This window comes from Lolium rigidum, chromosome 2, assembly GCF_022539505.1.
Source record: "Lolium rigidum isolate FL_2022 chromosome 2, APGP_CSIRO_Lrig_0.1, whole genome shotgun sequence".
Classification (NCBI taxonomy): domain Eukaryota; kingdom Viridiplantae; phylum Streptophyta; class Magnoliopsida; order Poales; family Poaceae; genus Lolium; species Lolium rigidum.
In genome coordinates this window covers 201,350,534-201,367,438 of record NC_061509.1, presented here as the reverse complement: position 1 = coordinate 201,367,438, position 16,905 = coordinate 201,350,534, and the positions used below count along the sequence as shown (strand labels likewise).

General features: G+C 40.0%; 3 long non-coding RNA genes across 5 annotated transcripts; all 3 read left to right on the top strand.

Annotated features, from left to right (window-relative positions):
* Positions 1 to 323: 323 nt before the first annotated feature.
* Positions 324 to 1,598, top strand: LOC124687977. The gene is made up of 3 exons (XR_006998382.1): positions 324 to 615; positions 1,047 to 1,177; positions 1,276 to 1,598. It is a non-coding gene; the product is annotated as an uncharacterized LOC124687977 (long non-coding RNA).
* Positions 1,599 to 3,019: 1,421 nt separating this feature from the next.
* Positions 3,020 to 6,849, top strand: LOC124687975. 3 transcript variants are annotated; one of them, XR_006998378.1, is made up of 6 exons: positions 3,020 to 3,055; positions 3,225 to 3,336; positions 3,434 to 3,555; positions 3,680 to 3,776; positions 4,431 to 4,486; positions 4,701 to 5,016. It is a non-coding gene; the product is annotated as an uncharacterized LOC124687975 (long non-coding RNA). The 3 variants fall into 3 exon arrangements; XR_006998380.1 differs by lacking the exon at positions 4,431 to 4,486 and adding an exon at positions 6,840 to 6,849 and having other exon boundaries at positions 3,434 to 3,776; positions 4,701 to 4,767; XR_006998379.1 differs by lacking the exon at positions 4,431 to 4,486 and having other exon boundaries at positions 3,434 to 3,776; positions 4,701 to 5,019.
* Positions 6,850 to 6,868: 19 nt separating this feature from the next.
* Positions 6,869 to 16,522, top strand: LOC124687976. Its single transcript, XR_006998381.1, has 3 exons — positions 6,869 to 6,977; positions 7,106 to 7,154; positions 16,094 to 16,522. It is a non-coding gene; the product is annotated as an uncharacterized LOC124687976 (long non-coding RNA).
* The last annotated feature ends 383 nt before the right edge of the window (positions 16,523 to 16,905 follow it).

Below are 16,905 nucleotides of genomic sequence, written 5' to 3'. Positions count from 1 at the left end.
ATAGAGACCAAAGCAGATAAGAGATGTTGAATCTATCTAAAGAGATTGTTGATGTAAAATGCCTCTCACGTTTACACATTCAGTTTGTTCTTGGATTTTGATGCTATAAATGTAGACTTGTATTCGCCCTATTTAGGACCAAAGCAAAGGAAAACTTTTGGTTAAAATGTTTGTTTCTTTTGTCTGTGCAACCAGTCTTATCAGGTTCAGATCATCATGTCATCTAGGTTGGACAGGCGCAAGTGGAGTTGCAGCGTCACCGAGATGCAGACCAAGCAGGTCTTATCAGGTTTAAGAATTATGATATGCAAAGTTTGTAATATATATGCCATGTAGTGCATGTCAAACGTTTTCATTTGATTTGCTATCTTGCCGTTTTAATAAAATAACGGTCCAACATTTCTGGTACTATAGCAGTATTGTCGGTTTTGCAGTACACATGCTTTACTTTGTTTTTCTTAAAATTTCATTACCATTTTCAGCAACAATGTACTGCTGCATTATGGTTGATTATATTTCTGAACTGGTTCAAATGATACATTCCCGGCTAGGGGTTGTTGGCAACCGCGACACATGTGCAATGAAAGAAGCAATGTCGCCAGAGGCCTCAGTAAGGTCAGAGCTACGCCCCAACTTGTCATTAGTGAGGATCATTTTGATTTCTTTGTTGGTGACAAATGATTTTGCCAATTAGCTTAGAAGCCTTAATAATAAGACATTACTTACTACTATAGTTAGTTCATATGGAAAGACAGGAAGGGAAGATATGTTTCTCTGTTTTGGTTCTCATTTGGAATTGTCTGGTGTTCATGCTGTCAGGTTGATAAGGAAATACCGTTTTATATTTAAGAATTATGATATGCAAAGTTTGTAATATATATTCCATGTAGTGCATGTCAAACGTTTTCATTTGTTATTTTTTATTTGCTGTCTTGTCGTTTTAATAAAATAACCGTCCAGCATTTCTGGTACTATAGCAGTATTGTCGGTTTTGCAGTACACATGCTTTACTTTGTTTTTCTTATAATTTCATTACTCATTTTCAGCAACAATGTACTGCTGCATTATGGTTGATTATATTTCTGAACTGGTTCAAATGAGGATGGGAGGCTGCTACTTAGGAGGCGCTCATGGTACCAGGTCTCCATAGACCTGACTGTTTCAGAATGGGAACAAGGTAATAACACATAATATTGCTTTGGGTCCTGTTATAGCCACATTTGTGTCATGAGAAGTGAGGAAGTTCCTTTACTACTGAACTTGAAATGTTTGTAGGCAATGGTAGCTCGTTGAGATTTGGATGCTGAACTTCCAGTTGAGGAAGTTCCTTTACTACAGCTGTTTAGGTGGTGAAGGTGTGAGTGTCCTTGCAGTGGCGGTCAACAACAGCGGGTTGTATTGTCAGTTGCTTTGTAAGGAAAATAACACTTGTTTTAAAGGGGACTCCATCCGATTAAACAGAAGATTGTTTAATAAATACAGTACATAGTTTGTATGATTCGTCAGGTAACCCTTAGTTGAAGTTGAGTCTGTGCATATGATTTCTATATACATCGAAACCTCCAGCGTCCACCTTCAGTCATTTTCTTTTCCCTGAATTTCAGTTTCTGGACATCTTCAAAAGTAAGCATATAATACATAGGTTCTTGACTCTTCTCTTTCACGGTTTTACTCAAGCGTGAACATATAATACAGCTTATTAATGTGAATATGTGCAGTTTTGAATATACAGTATATATAGTACAGATGATCCTCTTTACATTTTTATCCTTCATGCGAAATATCATGATAAGAATTCTCCTACTGCTTTTCTGACTCTACTTTATATGTAGCAGCGGCGACAACAGCGACGCTGACAATGATTACACCCTCCAACATGTGCAACGGCAGCGATATTGAAGATAATCGTCAGTCAGTTTCACCACTTAGAAACTACTAGGTTTGACCCTCTGATCAATATTACATTGTTCGTCTTACTGAAACCAGCCTTTTCTTTGTATAATAAATGTAATAGATACTTGCTACATATGTGAAAGATTATCAATACATATTTGCCGTTAAAAAGTCACAATAGAAATTGCGAAATAAAAAAAGCTAGACATAGGCTGCTATCAAATACTACCTCGGTTACTTAATATAAGCCGTTTTTGGCGTAATTAGTGTTTATCGCCTGTTGATTGTTTCTCTGTCAACCTTCTGTATTCCAGGATGCTCAGATACTTCTGACGATCCCAGGAAAATGATACTTGATGAGATGATCAAAAAACTTGGTTTTTTGCCACCGGCGATGCAGGGTTTATGAAGACCACGTGATATGTGGGACTGTTATTTTTCAAACATCAAAACTGCCCAGTCAAGGTTCCCTTGTCTCTATGACTATGAGTAAGGGTCCATGGATGTTTTCGTAGCAGAACATTACACTGTTGTAGCAGCTATTGGATACATGGAGAGTGTCAACTAATACTGTAATCAAAGATTTAAACTACAGCCAGTTAAACCAGAAGAGAACAGATATTTCAAGAGTCAGCTCAGGAAGGCAGACCTTAAGGGTATAATATAGATGATGATTAATTTGTATTGGAAGAATCTGGCAGAAGAAGAGAAGAATATGATAGGACATGTCTGTTTCTTTGATCCCATCGATACAATTCTGTTGCTTCAAACAGAAGTGGCTGCGATGTATCTCGACTAATTATCTTGTTGAGGGGAGCCGGCACAGGGAGCCCTTGGGGTTGCACATCCTCCGCCTCCTCGGTACCTGCTCACCCTGGTGAGCAGCGCGAGGAGGGCCGCCCCAGGAACCCCGGAAGGATGGCCATGGCGTCTGCTCGATGGATGCTAAGGTTTGCCTTTTCTTCTCAGAAGGTGGATCTGCCCGGCCATGGACGTGAGCAGAGAAAACCATAGCCGGCTCTTCCTCTCTGCCTCTCCGCTCAAGATGCTAGGTTTTTTTTACTAATAGTCTCTTGCAACTTGTGTGAATTTGGCAGTGGGATGTTTCGACCTCCTGTTGGGTGACGCCGCACTCACGCTCGAGAACCTCACGTTCTTTAATGTAAGTGATGATGTCAAATTTGTTTACCTACATGTGGGCAAGCACACATCTGAACATGATGTCATGCTGTGCGGACTTTGCTACCATTTAACTATTAGAATGGATATAATACAACAAGCTGAAATTTGATTTGAGTTGACCTGACATTTGTATACTTTTGTGGATGAAGGTTATGATTGGCGCGGTTGTCTGGATTTGGAAGTGGTGAACAAGAGAAAAGTTACTATCTCACTTGAAGACAATGGATTACTGCTGGTGTATATATGTAAAATTACTTACTGGTGAGAAATTGTATTTTATGAATGAACTATTTAGGTGCGTGAGATTGAGGTAACCATTTATGATGCTACTCATATTGCTTCTTATGTTTTATTACAGGTGGTCTTACTTTCAGATCGCAAGTTTGTCCGAATCAGACTGGAAAAGAATTGCTTGGACATTCTTGGGTATTGTGGTCCTGTGATTTTTTAATATGCTTAGACACTGTGAGTAGCTAAATGGTAGGGACATGTAAGAGTGCATTCTAATTTTTGGCTTAGGCCTGGCTAGCCCATTATGTCATCATCTTCTTTGGGTTGCAGGTTCCTTGCCTTCTGTTAAAATAGTGTTGTTTCTGTGGAGCAGGTAAAAGAGGAGTCCTATTTTTGGTTCAGGTTTCTTGCCAATAATTATCCTTTTGGCTGCATCGTGTTCTTCCGGCAACTATGTTAATTGCTCTGAGGTAACGGGCTTCGAGACCCTCATATTGTTTCGTGAATAGTTGTTGGCTTACTGCTACTTTTTGCTGCCATTTCCCTGGGAACTTGTTTTTGAGGAAGTGTGAAAATCATATATATATATCTACACCAGGATATATTGGATTTAGTAGAACACCAAAGAAAAAAATATATCCATCATGTGGAGTGTGCTCTTACCCCATTTGGCATGTGCTAAATAAAATTTTGCACTCTTCCCTTTTCTGTCAACTTTCCATTCGTCTGGTATATTAGATCATTCAGTAGGCATGCAACCAGAAACATCAACTTGTTTTGCACTTTTAAATAAGATGCTTCGATTTTGATTTTGGCTCTACAAGCGAATGATCAGTGGGTATTCTATGGGTAATATTTGTGTCGTAATGCATCTCAAATTGGCCTGGGATGGCAATACGAGGTGAATTGTTTTTGTTCTTTTTTCCAAGCGTTTCAGGTTGATCATTTTGATTATCATTAGCTGGTCATTTACTCGTCTATGCTTAAAACTGCTTAGTTGTGGAAATGTAGTATTTTACCTAAGTGGTAAACTATGGAGTGCTATTTTTGCAATTATAGTTTACAATGTGTAATATGACCAAGTGTCAATTTACAAAGTTGTATGATTAAATCCCCCCATGCAGGTTAAACTCTCATTATCTACCACGCCTTTCTAAACATGTGTTGTTGCTAGCTTCAGGTAAATCTTCTTCCAGTTCTGTTGTATAGACCAGGTGCCAATGTACAAAGTTGTATGATTAAATTCCCCCTTGCATGTTAAACTCTCTCATTATCTACCACGCCTTTCTAAACATGTGTTGTTGCTAGCTTCAGGTAAATCTTCTCCCGGTTCTGCTGTATATGCATGTTTACTATTTGTCACTTCGCAGGGTTCTGATTCGCGCGATATACAGATGGGATTTCTTCTGTTCTGTATATGTACGGAGGCTTCGTATGTCTTCTTACTTATAACCCTGATTGGTATGCAGGTTCCTGTTTTTTTTCTTGATCTAGCTCTGCTCATTTCAATTGTTTGTTTTGCTTCCATATCCTCTTGTTTTGGTACCTGACAAGGTGTTTAGTCTTTTCCTCTTTTCTCTCAAAAATTGGGTGTTACATGATTTTTTTGGTAAATCTTTGTGAATTGATGTAACTGAATAAGTGAATAAGCATTCAGAAGTTGTGAAATACAATACGAGTTTTTTTGGGGTAAATCTGCATGTTAGAAAATGCATGCCATATATTATTTTGTCTATTTTATTTGGCAATTTTATGGCATTCCTTTATTGTCTTCACTATTGTATTCTAACACAGAAAACCAAAACTGATCATGGGTGCATATGCACCCTATATGTATAACACATATTTCAAAAAGTAAAAAATTAGGAACAAAAATTTAGCATGTAGAGGGACACGTTCTATGAGTACACGTAAAGTTTCACGTAAAACCGACAATTTTTGTACCCTATGTAAAAAAGACAAATAATGTCTCGAGAAATAGACTATTTTAACACCAAAAATTTGTCTTTTTAGTACAAGACACAAAACATATCGGTTTTTCTGAAACGACTTTGTGAATATGTAACATGTCAAGATATACACGAGGCATTTTTGTTTGTATTTTTTTGACATTTAGAAATATATTTAATATGCATTTCAAATAAAGGGTGCATATGCACCCAGGTGTAGAAACACCTTGTCCGCCCTACTTAATTCGGTTTTAAGAACACTATGACCATTCAAATCATGTAAACTGAGTCTGACGGCGATTGTCTTCACTCACTTATCTGAATATATGTGGTTCTTTGTTCTAAGTCTAGGAGCAGATCACCATCCCAGAAAGGTGCGGCTATTACACCACCCTGTATTGTTGGTGCGCTCTATGATTGATACTGATGGAACCTATGGTGTTATCACTTTTCTGGATTTGTGTATGTCAGAACTGCTTCATTGATTTCAAATGGACCAGTACCTGGTATGTATTATGTGTCTCCATGTATACCCCCTGTTGATTCTCAGTACTTAATTAACTGAAGTATGTCTTAGGCTCACGATTCTACCTTTGTTAGATTGATCGAGCTGTTAACTTTTTTTTTCTGTGGTGTACCTATTATTGTTCCTTAAGCATGTATTAGGCTCGCGAGCATACCTTTGTTACATCGGTAGAGCTATCAATTTTTTTTGCGATGTACCTATTATTGTTCCTTAAATATGTTTCCGTTTAGTAAAGATATGTTTTAACATGCAAAAAACTAGGCGTCGCCTTCTTTATTAGTGAGAATCAGTCAAAGTTCCATGTAGGTATGAATGTTGAATTTAGTTCCAGGCACCACTAAGATTTTCAGGTTAACAAGAGATTATTATTTTTTCCTACATTTTATAAGAGAACTTTCTTAAAGAAGGGTGCTTCTTTATAAACAAATCATAGTTAGAATAAAGTGGGTTCTGCTTTCACTATAAGTTCATATATAAAATACTGCCCTTTGAAGATGTGGGTAATTGGTATTTCTGTGAGCTTCCGGTTTAAGTTTTCCAATAGTATTGTTGATGCTTTAGGTTTGGTATTATCTGGTTTAAGCACTTAAAAGAACTGCTCTTGGTGTAGGTCTGGTGTATGGTACAATACTTACATGTGGTGATTCTGTAGTGATGCAATGTGTTTTGCACGCTTGGTACATAGCCTCACAGGCTTACTTTGCTCTACATGTGACCTGATTTCTACATATTGCAATAACCTGGCACTGCTAAATATATATTATTCTACCGTCTACACTAACCACAAAATTCATGTGCCTCTTATTCTGATTTTTATGATAGATTGATCTGAAAGGCAATGACTATCATTTTTTTTTGTAAGGTATGAAAAAGGATTAACTTTTTATGAAAGTGTAGAAATAAATATTTAGTGGGTGGTATCTATTTAGTTATATAGGATCACATATTGTGTTCTCTTTCCACTGTCACTATCCACAATTTGTGAGCAATTATGCACGTATAACCACATGAAATTCCGTTTATGCACGTACGAAAATAATCGGGGTTTCTTTTGTAAGGGAACCCAGGTTACACATCTGCGGGAGTTATGGCACATACCTATTGAAGTTAAAGACTAATTCTCAAACAGGTGTGGTTCTGGTCAGGGTCCTGTTATTGAAGTTATTGCTAGACGTTAGTCTTCATATGGTCTGGAGGTTCGTTTTCTAGCTGATTACTCTAATGTTAATGGTCTATTGGTACATCCAGATATGCAACAAAAGCTATTGTGTTTCTGCCATGTTTGATCATGTGAAGTTTAACCCCTTTTTTGAATCTTTTGCAGACCTTTATATCAAGAATTTACCTCAGTTGCCAATTAGGCTCTTCACTAGGTCAGTCGCATGGACATTCTTTTAGCCATGAATGATAAGTACATACATTTTTCTTAGCATGTATCTGGCAAGCTATTCTCTATTATTTTAGATTTTTTTACTGTAATGACATTATAAAGATGATCAAGTTGGGTTTTCGTGAGTAAAAAACTCACGGTCTTGGCTTTTCTATTAGGTAGAAAAGTAAATATGTAGGAGTGTTACTGAGTCAGTATACATTGACTCTTATTGGAGCAGTGTAAGGATCTGATGAAAAATATTTCTTTTTCCAGCATTTTCACTGCATAACATATGGTCTTACTCTACCACCCTGATGGCGTATATTTCACACGTTCGTTGGGCAACCCCAAGAGGAAGGTATGATGCGCACAGCAGCAAGTTTTCCCTCAGAAAGAAACCAAGGTTTATCGAACCAGGAGGAGCCAAGAAGCACGTTGAAGGTTGATGGCGGCGGGATGTAGTGCGGCGCAACACCGGAGATTCCGGCGCCAACGTGGAACCTGCACAACACAACCAAAGTACTTTGCTCCAACGAAACGAGTGAGGTTGTCAATCTCACCGGCTTGCTGTAACAAAGGATTAACCGTATTGTGTGGAAGATGATTATTTGCGAGAGAAAACGAGTAAAACAAGTATTGCAAGCAGATTTGTATTTCAGTATTAAAGAATGGACCGGGGTCCACAGTTCACTAGAGGTGTCTCTCCCATAAGATAAAAGCATGTTGGGTGAACAAATTACGATCGAGCAATTGACAAATAGAGAGGGCATAACAATGCACATACATGACATGATAAGTATAGTGAGATTTAATTGGGCATTACGACAAAGTACATAGACCGCCATCCAACTGCATCTATGCCTAAAAGTCCACCTTCAGGTTATCATCCGAACCCCCTCCAGTATTAAGTTGCTAACAACAGACAATTGCATTAAGTATGGTGCGTAATGTAATCAACAACTACATCCTCGGACATAGCGCCAATGTTTTATCCCTAGTGGCAACAACACAACACAACCTTAGAACTTTCACGTCACTGTCCTGGTGTCAATGCGAGCATGAACCCACTATCGAGCATAAGTACTCCCTCTTGGAGTTAAAAGTAAAAACTTGGCCGGAGCCTCTACTAGAAACGGAGAGCATGCAAGATCATAAACAACACATGTATAATAACTTGATAATTAACATGACATGGTATTCTCTATCCATCGGATCCCGACAAACACAACATATAGAATTACAGATAGATGATCTTGATCATATTAGGCAGCTCACAAGATCCAACAATGAAGCACAATGAGGAGAAGACAACCATCTAGCTACGCTATGGACCCATAGTCCAGGGGTGAACTACTCACTCATCACTCCGGAGGCGACCATGGCGGTGTAGAGTCCTCCGGGAGATGAATCCCCTCTCCGGCGGGTGCCGGAGGAGATCTCCGGAATCCCCCGAGATGGGATCGGCGGCGACGGCGTCTCGGTAAGGTTTTCCGTATCGTGGTTTTTCGCCTCGGGGGTTTCGCGACGGAGGCTTTAAGTAGGCGGAAGGGCGAGGTCAAGGGGCGTCACGAGGGGCCCACACTATAGGTCGGCGCGGCCGAGGCTTGGGCCGCGCCGCCCTATAGTTTGGCCACCTCGTGGACCCACTTCGTGTGTTCTTCGGTCTTCCGGAAGCTCCGTGGAAAAATAGGGCCCCGGGTCTTCGTTTCGTCCAATTCCGAGAATATTTCGTTACTAGGATTTCGAAACCAAAACAGCGAAAACGAGAGCTGGCACTTCGGCATCTTGTTAATAGGTTAGTTCCGGAAAATGCACGAATATGACATAAAGTGTGCATAAAACATGTAGGTATCATCAATAATATGGCATAGAACATAAGAAATTATCGATACGTCGGAGACGTATCAAGCATCCCAAGCTTAGTTCTGCTCGTCCCGAGCGAGGTAAAACGATAACAAAGATAATTTCGAAGTGATATGCCATCATAACCTTGATCATACTATTTGTAAACATATGTAGTGAATGCAGCGATCATAACAATGGTGATGACATGAGTAAACAGGTGAATCATATAGCAAAGACTTTTCATGAATAGTACTTCAAGACAAGTATTAATAAGTCTTGCATAAGAGTTAACTCATAAAGCAATAAATCAAAGTAAAGGTATTGAAGCAACACAAAGGAAGATTAAGTTTCAGCGGTTGCTTTCAACTTGTAACATGTATATCTCATGGATAGTTGTCAACATAGAGTAATATAACAAGTACAATATGCAAGTATGTAGGAATCAATGCACGGTTCACACAAGTGTTTGCTTCTTGAGGTGGAGAGAAATAGGTGAACTGACTCAACATAAAAGTAAAGAGAATGGTCCTTCAAAGAGGAAAGCATCGATTGCTATATTTGTGCTAGAGCTTTTATTTTGAAAACATGAAACAATTTTGTCAACGGTAGTAATAAAGCATATGAGTTATGTACATTATATCTTACAAGTTGCAAGTCTCATGCATAGTATCTTACCTATTAAACAGCGATCGGCGGTGTCCGTACGTGTAAAAACCTTGGTACGTCAAAGAAACCCGTCCATCCCCGCCTGAGCTGGAAAAAACCGGGCCCGTTTTCACCCGTGCAGCCGAAGTCGCTAGATAATATTAGGCGCCATAAAAACAGTCCATCGGCCTCGGTCGCCCGTTGTGCATAAAAACCGGATTAATCAGCAACCAACGAAATATTACAACTTTACCACCGCGAAGTGAAACATAACGGTTCAATCTTCCCTCTTCTTCGCTCCCCAACGCGCCGCTTGAGAAGAGAAGGAAGGGAGGATGGCATCGACGGGAAAGAATTGGGAATGGAGCCAAACTGAGAATTCGATTTCGGCTGAGGATTCGAATCCGGGATTAATTTTCAGCCACCGATTTCATCCCTCGCGTGGCTGGAAGTTTCCCATGCCCCCAGGCTTCCCTCGCGACGTGGCTGGCCAAAGCAGCAGCGTATTAGAAAAAATGAAGGGGGCTGGTGTGGAGGATCGACCTACCTGCAGCACCCTCTTCCCTCTGATTCTCCCGTGGCCCCTCCTGCAGCGCGCGAACGACCTTCGACTACTTCATGAATTTTCCTGCTGCCCTGACTCGTTCCTGGCGGCACCACAGCGGCGAGGGCATGCGCGAAGGAGAGGATTACGGTTGCGTGGGGATTGAAGGGAAGGCCATCACGGTGATGTGCGGCGGCGCCACCGTGGTGTTCTCGTTTTTGGTCGGGTTGCAACTCCGTTTGCTCTGCAGGTCTCTGCCCCTCGATGCTGCTTGTCGTTGGAGGCTGTCTCTCTATTTCCCATTGTGCGCGAAAGCACGCAGCAGTATCATGATTTTCTGCCACTGATTAATTAGCATGGTAATATGGCAGCTTCTGGATACATCAGAGGTTCTTCAGGCAAAACCGTGCTCAAGAGGAGTGTATACGAGGCACTCTATTATGAAAAATGGCCGGAGTTGTTTACCAAAGACTGAATTTTGGACACCTGCCACGATTGACCAACAATCTGTAGAGGCAGACCATTATTAACAAAATGTGTTGATTATTGCTAAAAGAAATAACCTCCACGCGAATACAAAATTTCTCAGAAATCAGCATGCACAATGCGAGATCATTGCCGTCCCTGTCAATAGTTAGTTTTGTGTACACTTATACTACAACGTTACATGTAATAAGCAGGATTCCTCGAGCAAATTGGGTAATATTATATACTATACTATAGTTTTCTGCAATAAGTTTTACACGTTTGCTTACACTATTTCTTCTTCGTCCCTTTATATTGTATATTTCTTGAAAGCAATTGACTGCAGTTGTGCAGTTTTTTAATAAAGCTTCACATTCTAAAAAAATTGACACGTACAGAGAGTTGTGTGTTTGGATGCCTTCAACATTCTTAGCCAAGTGGCTTTAGCACACGAATAGTTAGATGTGGAGGCTATTGACAAGTAGACAATCCAATTTGATAGACTGGAGTCTTGTGCTTTTGTTGTCAACTTATCATGGTATATTTACCGTAAGTTAGTACCCAAAAAAGTTATAAGTGAAGGGGCGGTGTCATTGAAAATGGGCCTAATACCAAGAGATGTTACGGATGGACAAACCTGTTGTTTTGATGTTATGGTTAAAGTTTTTAAAATTCGCACCAAACATATATGTGTTGAACATGTGATGGACGAAAAATTAAATCGTGACCGTGATTAAGCTCGAGGAAATAATTTGACATGAGCGTGTATAAGAAAGGCGTGTTTTCTGCTGACCATTTGATTTCAATAAGAACAAAATATAATTGTTATTTCCAAACATATATGTGTTGAACATGTGATCAACCCGTAGCAAAGCACGGGTATTTTGCTAGTACTAATAGTGCCCGCACCTTGTCCTAATTAACTTGGACTACCGGATCTTTGCAATGCACATGTTTTGACCAAGTGTCACAATAGGGTACCTCCATGCCGCCTGTACAAAGGTCTAAGGAGAAAGCTCGCATTTTGGATTTCTCGCTTTTGATTATTCTCAACTTAGACATCCATACCGGGACAACATGGACAACGAGATAATGGACTCCTCTTTAATGCATAAGCATGTGGCAACAATTATTATTCTCATATGAGATTGAGGATATGTGTCCAAACTGAAACTTCCACCATGAATCATGGCTTTAGTTAGCGGCCCAAAGTTCTTCTCTAACAACATGCATGCTCCAACCATGAAGGTGGTAGATCTCTCTTGCTTCGGACAAGACGGACATGCATAGCAACTCACATGATATCCAACAAAGAATAGTTGATGGCGTCCTCGAAACATGGTTATCGCTCAACAAGCAACTTAATAAGAGATAAAGTGCATAAGTACATATTCAATACCACAATAGTTTTTAAGCTATTTGTCCCATGAGCTATATATTGCAAAGGTGAATGATGGATTTTTAAAGGTAGCACTCAAGCAATTTACTTTGGAATGGCGGATAAATACCATGTAGTAGGTAGGTATGGTGGACACAAATGGCATAGTGGTTGGCTCAAGTATTTTGGATGCATGAGAAGTATTCCCTCTCGATACAAGGCTTAGGCTAGCAAGGTTATTTGAAACAAACACAAGGATGAACGGTACAGCAAAACTCACATAAAAGACATATGGTAAACATTATAAGACTCCATACCGTCTTCCTTGTTGTTCAACACTCAATACTAGATGTTATCTAGACTCTAGAGAAACCAAATATGCAAACCAAATTAGCAAGCTCTAAGTATTTCTTCATTAATGGGTGCAAAGTATATGATGCAAGAGGTTAAACATGAGCACAACAATTGCCAAGTATCACATTATCCAAGACATTTTAGAGTTACTACATGTATCATTTTCCAATTCCAACCATATAACAATTTAACGAAGAAGAACTTCGCCATGAATACTATGAGTAGAGCCTAAGGACATATTTGTCCATATGCAACAGCGGAGCGTGTCTCTCTCCCATAAAGTGAATGCTAGGATCCATTTTATTCAAACAAAACAAAAAACAAAAACAAACCGACGCTCCAAGCAAAGTACATAAGATGTGGCCGAATAAAAATATAGTTTCGGGGGAGGAACTCTGATAATGTTGTTGATGAAGAAGGGGATGCCTTGGGCATCCCCAAGCTTAGACGCTTGAGTCTTCTTAATATATGCAGGGGTGAACCACCGGGGCATCCCCAAGCTTAGAGCTTTCACTCTCCTTGATCATATTGCATCATACTCCTCTCTTGATCCTTGAAAACTTCCTCCACACCAAACTCGAAACAACTCATTAGAGGGTTAGTGCATAATAAAAATTCACATGTTCAGAGGTGACACAATCATTCTTAACACTTCTGGACATTGCATAAAGCTACTGGACATTAATGGATCAAAGAAATTCATCCAACATAGCAAAAGAGGCAATGCGAAATAAAAGACAGAATCTGTCAAAACAGAACAGTCCGTAAAGATGGATTTTATTAGGCCACCAGACTTGCTCAAACGAAAATGCTCAAATTGAATGAAAGTTGCGTACATATCTGAGGATCATGCTCGTAAATTGGCGTAATTTTCTGAGCTACCTACGGGGAGATAGACCCAGATTCGTGACAGCAAAGAATTCTGAAACTGCGCAGTAATCCAAATCTAGTACTTACTTTTCTATCAAAGACTTTACTTGGCACAACAAAACATAAAACTAAGATAAGGAGAGGTTGGTACAGTAGTAAACAACTTCCAAGACACAAATATAAAACAAAAATACTGGAATAAAAACATGGGTTGTCTCCCATAAGCGCTTTTCTTTAACGCCTTTCAGCTAGGCGCAGAAAGTGTAACTCAAGTGTTATCGCGAGATGGAGCATTGATATCATAAGCTCCCCCATTTGTAGTGGTACTAGGGGCTTTGTCAATTTTAGGCCTATAATAATATTTCTTTGGTTTAGGCACTTTAGAGACATACATAAACTTTTGCTCCTTTCCCACATAAGCTTTCTCTCTAAACTGTAAAGATGAAAAGGTTGAACCCAAGGTTCCCATAGCTTTTTCAAGTTCGCCAATCCTATTAATTTGATTATCATGGTCAACACAAGTTCCTAGGACACTAATTCTTTCATCAATTCCTCCTAAGGATTTATCAAGTTCATCAGTTTTATCAAGTAATATCTCCAACTTAGTTTCAACACTCGGAAAATTTTTCTCTATTGTTTCCAATTTTTTCATAACATCCTCAAGGGAGGTTTCAATTTTAGTTTCATTAACAAGTGGTGTTCCAAATAAACTCTCAATAATGCAGCTAGCTTCTAAAGCGGGAGCACCTAGGAAGTTACCTCCCGCGAGACAATCAAGAACATATCTATTCCAGCTAGAGATACCAACATAACAATTCCTGAGTAGAATAGTAGTGGAGTGTTTCTTAGTGCACCTATTATGGGCATCACTAATTCTATACCAAGCATGTTTTAAACATTCTCCCCCTTGTTGCTTAAATGAACGAACTTCAACTTCGGGATTACTCATTTTAGCGGTAGTAAATAAAGCAAACTAGATAAAGTAAATGCAAGTAAACTAATTTTTTTTTTGTGTTTTTGATATAGCAAACAAGACAGTAAATAAAGTAAAACTAGCAACTAATTTTTTTGTGTTTTGATATAATGCAGCAAACAAAGTAGTAAATAAAATAAAGCAAGACAAAAACAAAGTAAAGAGATTGAGAAGTGGAGACTCCCCTTGCAGGCGTGTCTTGATCTCCCGGCAACGGCGCCGGAAAAAGAGCTTGATGGCGTGTATTTCACACGTTCGTTGGGCAACCCCAAGAGGAAGGTATGATGCGCACGGCAGCAAGTTTTCCCTCGGAAAGAAACCAAGGTTTATCGAACCGGGAGGAGCCAAGAAGCACGTTGAAGGTTGATGGCGGCGGGATGTAGTGCGGCGCAACACCGGAGATTCCGGCGCCAACGTGGAACCTGCACAACACAACCAAAGTACTTTGCCCCAACGAAACAGTGAGGTTGTCAATCTCACCGGCTTGCTGTAACAAAGGATTAACCGTATTGTGTGGAAGATGATTGTTTGCGAGAGAAAACGATAAAACAAGTATTGCAGCAGATTTGTATTTCGAGTATTAAAGAATGGACCGGGGTCCACAGTTCACTAGAGGTGTCTCTCCCATAAGATAAAAGCATGTTGGGTGAACAAATTACAGTCGGGCAATTGACAAATAGAGAGGGCATAACAATGCACATACATGACATGATAAGTATAGTGAGATTTAATTGGGCATTACGACAAAGTACATAGACCGCCATCCAACTGCATCTATGCCTAAAAAGTCCACCTTCGGGTTATCATCCGAACCCCCTCCGGTATTAAGTTGCTAACAACGAGACAATTGCATTAAGTATGGTGCGTAATGTAATCAACAACTACATCCTCGGACATAGCGCCAATGTTTTATCCCTAGTGGCAACAGAGCACAACACAACCTTAGAACTTTACATCATCGTCCTGGTGTCAATGCGGGCATGAACCCACTATCGAGCATAAGTACTCCCTCTTGGAGTTAAAAGTAAAAACTTGGCCGAGCCTCTACTAGAAACGGAGAGCATGCAAGATCATAAACAACACATGTATAATAACTTGATAATTAACATGACATGGTATTCTCTATCCATCGGATCCCGACAAACACAACATATAGAATTACAGATAGATGATCTTGATCATGTTAGGCAGCTCACAAGATCCATCAATGAAGCACAATGAGGAGAAGACAACCATCTAGCTACTGCTATGGACCCATAGTCCAGGGGTGAACTACTCACTCATCACTCCGGAGGCGACCATGGCGGTGTAGAGTCCTCCGGGAGATGAATCCCCTCTCCGGCGGGGTGCCGGAGGAGATCTCCGAATCCCCCGAGATGGGATCGGCGGCGACGGCGTCTCAGTAAGGTTTTCCGTATCGTGGTTTTTCGCCTCAGGGGTTTCGCGACGGAGGCTTTAAGTAGGCGGAAGGGCAGGTCAAGGGGCGTCACGAGGGCCCACGCTATAGGTCGGCGCGGCCGGGGCTTGGGCCGCGCCGCCCTATAGTTTGGCCACCTCGTGGCCCCACTTCGTGTGTTCTTCGGTCTTCGGAAGCTCCGTGGAAAAATAGGGCCACGGGTCTTCGTTTCGTCCAATTCCGAGAATATTTCGTTACTAGGATTTCTGAAACCAAAAACAGCAGAAAACAGAAGCTGGAACTTCGGCATCTTGTTAATAGGTTAGTTCCAGAAAATGCACGAATATGACATAAAGTGTGCATAAAACATGTAGGTATCATCAATAATATGGCATAGAACATAAGAAATTATCGATACGTCGGAGACGTATCACACCCACAAATTTATTTAGAAGAGAATGATCATGCAGGTCTATGTCGTGTCCTCTTCTTGCCATTAGGCTCTTAAATCTTAGAATGCACCAATCATGGTTAGTGCATCTTTATTTTGGATGATTTCTCTACCTTTTCTTCTTGATTTATATATTATGTACCTGTAATTTATTTTTCGTAAGTATTTATGATTGTCCAAGAGATAGAGAAGGCAACTAAAAAGAGGAAGAAGCAATTCCTCTTCTCACTAACACAAGGCTGCTTTACCGCGGGAAGACAGGCTGTGAAAATGGAAGGAGTTCCTTGACATAGAATGGAGCAGCACTCCACACTCGTGCCTAGAATTACTGATATTTGTATATATGTAACTAGGCTGCCAACTTTGAATTTTATCCTATGTTGTATGACGTATATTGCTACCGGTGACTTCATGATCACCCTGATGTACAAAAAATGTACCAGTTCTATCATTTGTTCTATAATGGTGAGCAATGAGTCGGAACTCTACAAGGTGTACCATGTAGTTATACATTTCTTAACTCTACATGTTACTCCTAACAGTAAGGTTTTACCCATTTATATCGTGCTCACAGTTATGGGGCATTTCTTAAGCGGCTATGCCTTTGAACAAGTAAGAAATGACACTTCGGTGGTGAAACTGATCAAATGCTACATCCTTACCAATGCCAACGTAGTGAAAGAGTTTCGCTATCTCGCTAGCCAGTAAGTTTTAGTGCAAAAAGATGGGTTCTATTGTTTAGTTCTTATTTTTACACTAGGTTTCAGTGCAGTGCATAGTTTCTGTTCATATTTGGTTGTTTCTCTATAAGAATTTTTTGGCAATTTTGTT